Source organism: Aulonocara stuartgranti (assembly GCF_965226115.1).
Source record: "Aulonocara stuartgranti genome assembly, chromosome: 11".
NCBI lineage: Eukaryota > Metazoa > Chordata > Actinopteri > Cichliformes > Cichlidae > Aulonocara > Aulonocara stuartgranti.
This window is the reverse complement of record NC_138947.1, coordinates 5,333,844-5,342,319: the sequence shown is the minus strand read 5'-3', so window position 1 is coordinate 5,342,319 and position 8,476 is coordinate 5,333,844.

The window sequence follows — 8,476 nt, the reverse complement described above, 5'->3', positions numbered from 1 at the left end:
CCAGAGGACACATGTGGACTGGAGGAGAAAGTGCTCAAAATTCGGTTATTTTATTAGACTTAGCACCAGCAGTAGGACGCAGTAAGATGGTGTATGTGCACCGTCAGTTTAAAAAAACACTTTGCTCACTAAGCTTGTTAGCGGCAGCTTCGCATCCCAACCTTTCATCTAAATATGGATATTCTGGATCACGGACACAATCACAAGCAGTAGGAAAAATATCAAATGAAACTGTTTTAAAACGAAGGAATTTAGTAAATGAAGTGTTTATAGTTGGAGTTATCTGTGGTACACTGCATTTATGGCGTGAGTACTCAAAGTAAATGATCACAAATGAGTGAAAGTCAAGCCTATCACTTTTAGTCCTTCATGGCTTTCAGTGTTGAACATAAAGAGTTATTATTCGACATGATTCAATGATTTATTGAATCCACAATTCCATTGCACATGTACAATGACAATAAAATGCTATTTTATTCCATTCAACATGAAGCAGTCATCATTTCTGGGATGCCTGAGCATTCAGTATCAAGTACTGCAGAGGTTATTTGGTAACCATTAACGTGCATTACTGAGTGACCTAAGCCCCTCAGTAATATCCCTGCCTATATGATGTGCACATCAATTATCAAGCAATTAATATTTGGCTCAAACAGATGTCAGTCAAGCGAGACGAATACTTTGACCCTGATGAATAACACAGAGCTATAAACACACGGCGAGTGTGTCTGACCGTCCGACCATGAGCAGTCGTGTATGAACACATTTGCGAGGTGCTATAAATTTCAAGGACAGGGAACTAGTAAAAGGAGAGCTTTCATGACAATGACTGACTCATACATCAGCCTGTAGGATGGGTATAGATACTTACACTGCTCCATTTCACCTCAAGGAACCAAATAAGTACCCAGGTAGAAGACATTAGCAGATTTAATTTGGCCCATATGGAGGGAAAGTATCTGTTAAGGAGCTGGGAATACTTGATGAAAGATCTACTGGTACTATGCAAGGTGGCAGTGGTGGGAGGTGGCGGGGAGATCACAATCTCTTAATACAACCTTCCTGCAGAGTGAAAACAGCTCAGCTTAGAGAGTGATTTTATCTTCTGGTAAGGCTTATGGAGCTTATTTCAGTCAGGTCAGTTGGTGGAGAGATGGACTAAAGCTCTCAGAGTTCAGGCTTTTATTCCTCCTGGACCAACTAGTACTACAGTGAGTGCTCATCTTTCAAATTTGTGGAGTTTTGGATGAAAGTGGACATTAACTTGTAACAGTTATACAGTTTTACAGAGATGCTAGCACCTACTTTACACTAAAACTTTCAGTGTCTCTTAACTTAAAAATTCTGATGAACGAACAAACAAACAGTGCTTTGTTATAATACATCTGTATTAATGATAACTGTGATAATTAAAGAATTTTAATAAACACATGTCAACAATTCTCATCTTCCTAGTTTGTCTGTTTCTCTTTCAGTGGAGACTTTAGTGCACCCTCAGCTTCTCTGCACACTTTCTGGTTGACTAAAGTAAAGCGATTACCACTTTTCTGTTGCTGCAGCAACTTTTCTCACACAGCAGGAGAGACTCATTTCCCACAGCAAACTCACTAAACCTGACTGAGTGACAGAGCTGCAGTTAAGCTTGTTGAAAGAAGCACTGAAGTTGAGTGAACTGTTGAGAACTTAATTGCTAATTTAATAACCCATTTGTGGTCAGCTTGCTGCCTCTACTCTTCGAGCTAAGGTTAGCTGCTCTGTTAAAGAGAGCAACTGTGAGTTGTGTCTGTAATCTCAGGCTTCTGCAGGTTGTAGCTGGTCTGGTTGAATAACCACAGCTCTCCTTAGCTCCAAGGTATGTTGATTTTTTTTTTATAAGAAAAGTATGTTTTATGTTTTAAAGTATTTAATATGGTTAGCTTTGGTTAGCTAGCCATTTGTTTTTCCTAAGTCCTGTAGATATGTCCTGTATCACTGTAAAAATGGTTGACACCAATAATTACTAAGTTAAAATCTGATATCTTTGGCAGCTTGACTCCATTAAATTTCAAAATAATAGCAGACTGAGTCAGTGTTATTATCATTATTGTGGTGCTGATGTGATCTCCGTCTTGACCAAATCACAGGTTATTGTGCATGGGTGCAATAAGTCATGCCATGTCCATAAAGCGACATAACCTTTGTAACCATATTCCTGCTTCTGTTATGAAGTGATGTGAAGAAGACTCTAGTACATGTTTGTTTAGTTTGAAACATAAAGTTCCTAAAAACACAATAACCATGAGAAACAGAACCACGATCAGAAACACGATGATAGGTCTGACAAAGACAAAAGGGGAGGGCAGGGCTAGTTATACACCAAGGACTAACTGGTGATTGGAAACAGGAGAAGTGACGAGCAGAAATTAGAGGAAAAAACCAAACTTAAGCTTAACTTAAGTTGAAGAGTAATAGAATGATAAGGCATCAAAACAGGAACCCATAACTCAGCTTACCAAAACAGGAAAATCTAAACTTCAACAGCATCTAAAATCCCAGGATCATGACAGTTTCTCTCTCAGTTGCCAACTTTTAAATTAAAGCAGAAACCAAAAAACGTATCTCTCAAAAGTACTTTATAATATATACATTTTCTCCATCTCTCAAACCCTTAACTCTGTCCAAACCCATCTCAGCTTATGACAGCACACATTTTGCAAACTCTATCTCAGGTAGAACAAATCAGTCTCATTATGAAACACTTTTTTTTTTTTTGGCATGGAAATATGTCACCATGTGGCCCGTGTGTAACCAAGGTGGGAGACACTGGAGAGCTGGGTGGGTTAGATAAGCGCTATCCACATAGTGATAAACCACAGGCGCTTATGAGCCGGGGCTGCTGTGGTTTGTCGCTGTGGTAACAGTTTCCTCTGCACCCTCTTTAGCCTGCAGGTTGTACGTGGATGAAATATCTCACAGCCTGTAGCCGAGGTTAAAAGTTTGCAGAAGTGCCCCTCCCGGGCCATCACTGGAACACTGCACATCACAACATCACCAGGAACATAACGGAAATATTTTCAGTCAGCACAGTTATCACTGTAATGAGGCTGTCACCGTGGCGACATCCCGGGGTTACCGGTGACAGCCAGGACAGGTGACGCATGCCGTCGGCTATGGAGATCACAGCAGGCAACAGCCGTGACTTTCAGGAGGTCTCACCTTGTGCTCTGCCTCAGCATATGAAATGCGGGCAAGAAAACAACACTTTGATGTTTCCTGTCTGATGACATTTCTGTTAATTGGCAGGAAAAGGTGGAAAAGGTTGCTATTATATTTCATAACATTTTCATATTTCTCTTTTGCTGTTCACTGCAGTGACCGGTTTAATGAAAACATTTTTGCCGTCAGAGCATGAAGCTTTTGCATTTCTAAACATTTTCCCTGGGAAAACTAATATTTCTGGCAACACCAATAGCACCAAAGTGATATTTGATACATAGTTAATAATCAAAGTCAATCAAAGTTGCTGCTAAACCGGTTTCATGTTATGGCTTATATAAACAAACTCACTGACTAATTTAATGGCTGATTTCTCTTGGGCTCAGCACCAAATAGACTTCATATCGTTTTTTGTTCTTTACCTACACATAGTAGACAAAACCGTCCTGCTCCATGAGTGCAGCCAGGACATGCAGTGACTTGTGTTCCTGTGGACTTATGTGCAATTTCCCAATATGAACATACTGTCTTTTCACTTATTGATAAATTCAGAGGTCTTGTGAATAATGAACGTTTCTCTCGTTGCAGGTACTTGCTGACTTTCTAACGCGATTGCTCCGGTAAATTACTCTACTTAAAAACTGCAGACGTAATGTATCCTAAAACAGATTGCCTCTGAAGTGAATATCAATGCAGTAAATGTATTTATTGTCAAACATTCCTTTTGGATGTGTGGACTGAGGATAATGGCAGATAAATACAGTGCATTGCTGCCCCCACATGGTCACCAGCATGAAAGACAGTACTGGATGAAAGTGGTAAAGGATGAATTGCGTGTGTCTAACTGAATGAGAACAAAACGAGTTGATGTATTAATACTGTGTGCTAAATACATTTTGCAGACCTATATAATTCCCCATTGGCCCTGAAGGGAATCTTTGACCTTGAAGCCTTTCACCTAGTTTGGGGGTTTGCCCCGAGTGCTCCGATTACCATGGGGACCACTGTTGCTCACACTCCACATCTTCTCTAGCTCCTCTCTCAGCCCTTGGTACTTCTTGAGCTTCTCATGTTTCTTCTTCCTGATATTTTGTTGTTCTTGGTATCTGTCAGAATAATAAACATGGTTTAAAATAATAAGATATGCATATGCATAGAGATGATTGCAAGTCAACTATACCTAAATATAATCATCTCTGGCAGGGAAGTTAAAAGGGAGCTAAAATTTACTTTTTTTTCAGTATGGTTAAAGAAGAATCATCCAAAGCTACTCTATTAGAGAGGAAAAATAAAAATAGATGGAGCTGAAAATGACCATAACAGGTTCAATCATTTACAGGATCCTTTGTGTGGGATGGACATACCTATGAGAGCTGTGGAGTTTTCTGTTTCCTGGATCTTTGCGGTGATTACCAGATATGGTCCTGAAATTGGCCTCTCTGAAGTGTTTTTTTCCCTTCATGAAATGGCAAAGGTTCAGACTTCAGAGACGTCTAAGGGTGGGCCTTGTGCTCTAAATGTTAGACACCAAATAAAAAGCTTATATAGAAGCCGTTTGGTGTGGGGATCGATCTGTTTTTAAACCAGCAAGATTTTTTTTAATCCCGCATCCATCCTTCTGATACAAGATCGCTTGGCTTTTTTGCCTGTTTTATGTGACACTTCTGTTTAAATTTAACTGGTGATGTTTAACTGAGGAAAGTTAAACATTAAGATATTGTGGAGCAAGGTTTGCACTGATTATTGATCTTTTTTTTATTAAATGCATTTCTCAGAAAAAATCATTTTGCTGCTTTCCATTTCAAAGTCTAAAATTTTAATTGGTGAACAACGTAAAATTAGATGTGCATTTTTTTGTTTTCTTTAAAGACAAATTTTCTTTGTTGACATAGTTTATTGCACTTGTGAATTAAACGTTTACACTCAAATTGAGTTTGATTTCCAGTACCCATCACTCAATAAATAAGAAGAAGCTGTTTTCCCTTTTACTGAATGGAGCAGTAGTTTCCATTTCTACCTTGGGAGCAGCGCCAAAGAATATGACGGGCCAGATTTCTATCATTCGCAATCAGTTCACATTCTTACAGATAGCACTAAAAACTAGTACGTCTGTTGGGCCAGTGGAGTTACAGAGTCTTTAATACATGTTGTTTAGGTTTGTGGCCAAGATTTTACTTCTTCTTTATTTTCTGCTTTGGAAATCTGCAGATGGTCACATCCTGCATGGTTCACAAAGTGATTTTTGCTGCCGGGTAACTGTGGAAAGGTTGACAGCTAAATTCAGTTTTAAAAACTCTGGCATTAATCGAATCAATTGAGAAATTACGAATGCTATTGATCAGAAACAGTATGCAGCTGGAGTATTTCTGGATCTCATGAAAGCATTCGACACAATCAATCATGACATATTAATTAATAAACTGGAACGGTACGGGATCAGGGGGGTTGTACTGCAATGGGTGAAAAATTATTTAAGTGACAGGAAACAATTTGTGAAGCTGGTTGTCCATTCCTCATCATGCTTGGACATTGCTTGTGGTGTTCCACAAGGCTCTGTACTGGGTCCAAAATTATTTATTATTTATATAAATGATATTTGTAAGGCATCTGATATATTAAAATTTGTATTATTTGCAGATGACACAAATATTTTTTGTTTTGGGGGGAATCTAAAGGAGCTGCTGGATACAATTACTTCAGAAATGTGCAAAATTAAAAAAATGGTTTAACAGGAACAAACTATCGCTAAATCTAAGTAAAACAAAAAATAATCTTATTTGGGAATTCCCTTAGAAATGCACAAGTGCAGATTCATTTAGATGGTGTGGAAATTGAAAGAGTACTTGAACATAAGTTTCTTGGTGTGATTATAGATGATAAATTAAACTGGAAGTCTCATATAAATCATATACATAACAAAATTTCAAGAAGTGTCTCAATCTTGAGTAAAGTAAAACACATTCTGGACCACAAATCACTCCACATTCTCTATTGTTCCCTGATTGCACCGTATTTGAATTACTGTGCAGAGGTTTGGGGCAATACTTACAAATGTTCGCTATCATCAATCTTTATATTACAAAAAAGGGCCATAAGGATAATCCATAAAACTGGTTACAGAGATCATACAAATCCACTATTCTTAAAATCAAAAATTCTAAAATTCACAGATCTGGTTCATTTTCTCACTGCACAAATTATATATAAAGCAATAAATAACCTGCTTCCTGACAATATTCTAAAAATGTTTTCTAAAAGGGAACGGGGATACAATTTGAGGGGGGAATTAAATTTAAAACATCCTCGTATCCGTACAACATTAAAAGGTTTTTGCATCTCTGTGTGTGGAGTGAAGCTGTGGAACAGACTAAGTAAAGATATGAAGCAATGTCCAAGCATGGCGCAGTTTAAAAAGCGGTTTAAGGATATGGTTTTTACAGGGTACAGGGAAAAGGTAGAGATTTGATAGGGTGTTCTTGTCTAATATTTTCATGTGTGTGCGGGTGCACGGGTATGTTGGTATGGGTATATATATATATATATATATTTGTAGGTTGTGTATCCTTGAGGTATTAATGGGGTTATTGAAAATGTGTATATGTGCGTATGTGTATATACGTATGTATGGATAGATAGAAACATACATGTATATATATATTAAAAAAAAAATACACATGACATATAATGTAATTGCAAGGAGGTATTTCTGTAGTCTATTGATACTAGATAGTGGGAAAGGGGTGGGATTAAATAAGCTTGTGCTTCTTCCTGCTCCTTTTTGAACATGAAAGTTATTTGGAGTTGTGGTTGCTCATTTTCCTTTTGTTTTGCTTTGTTCATTTGTCTCTTTTAATTTTATTTTGTTGTACTTTTTCAACATGTTCAAAATAAAGATTCAATCAATCAATCAATCAATCAATCAAAAACTTTGGCGTCTTTAGGCAAAAAGAAATGTACCTCACTGAAGCCAGAGAAGTGAGCATTATATCTGTAGATACAAAAACCAGTCCCGACATCACCTTCACGTTTCATCTGCTACAATATTGATAGTGGTTCGTTTAAAAAAGTTGTTTTTGAAGGACTGATTTGCATGAAAATGTAACGATAACAATTGACATTTGAGCTTGTTCTGGATCTGAATGCACAAGTTTTGGAAGACTTCTTTATCAATACATGATACAAAACTTGATATTTTCTATCATATCTTCACAAATATACATGAAATAAAAATAAGTTCTTGAGAAAACATCACAGGCTAATATGGACTGGATCCAGGGAATCAAGTCAGGCATGACGTGGAGTGATTTTTCAGTATTTAGACAGGAATGCAGATTCAAAAAAGAACTTCTATGAGAATCTCTGTGTTTACAAACCTGATGTGAGGCGCGAGACATGGCTCTAACTCAGAAGACATCCGATGATCACCATCAATCACAAAGTAGCTGTCCCCTAAACCCTGCTGTTCTTTAGGGGAACGCCATGCTTGAAACTAATGACTGACACGATGTACTCATCATGAAAGTAAGTACTGAGAGTGAGTATAGACTTCTATACAACTAGAATTCTTTTTGTAGTTCATCCTGCTGCCCGTTGGTAACTAAAAAGGAAAGAACGTGTGCTTCTCTTCAAGTAGCCAAAACTCTTTTTGTAAGTCTTTAATCGTGTTGTTTAGAGTGAGCCTCACGTGGCCATTTGAGGTACTGCAGTTTTCTCTGTTGGCTTCATTTTTCAGCCCTGGGGGTTGCTGCTCAGCTTTTGAGTGAAAACTGCTGCTTTTTTAGACTGAAAACTGAAACCAAAACAACCCTTTGGTTCACTGAAGATGTAACACACTGTTTCTCAGGTCTTTGTCTGAATTTCTACGAACATTATTGCTAAGGATTGTCTTATTGCATTGGAGTCACACTGGGTTAAATATGTACACTTGGGTTTTAAGGGGTATTTATTATTTTCTTCTTTTTTTTGGGTTGTATGGAAGCCCCAAACGCAATTTCATTGTTCTTGACAATGACAATAAATAAATAAATACTAAATACTAAATACTAAATACTAAGGAAGGCCCTCTGCTATGACTTCCATTCCAAGCGAAGTGACAGTATTAGTTCTGGACCAGTTTTTCAAAACTTCCTCTCCTAAGAAAACCACCAGAGAGATTCTGGCCCACTTAAAAAGGCCTGTTCAAAGGGAGAGCTCAGAGAACCAGTAACAAGTCCGTGTTAATTCGGTCAGAGAGGGAGAAACTTCCTTCCATAGGATGATTCAAGTTATTTCCCTGGACATA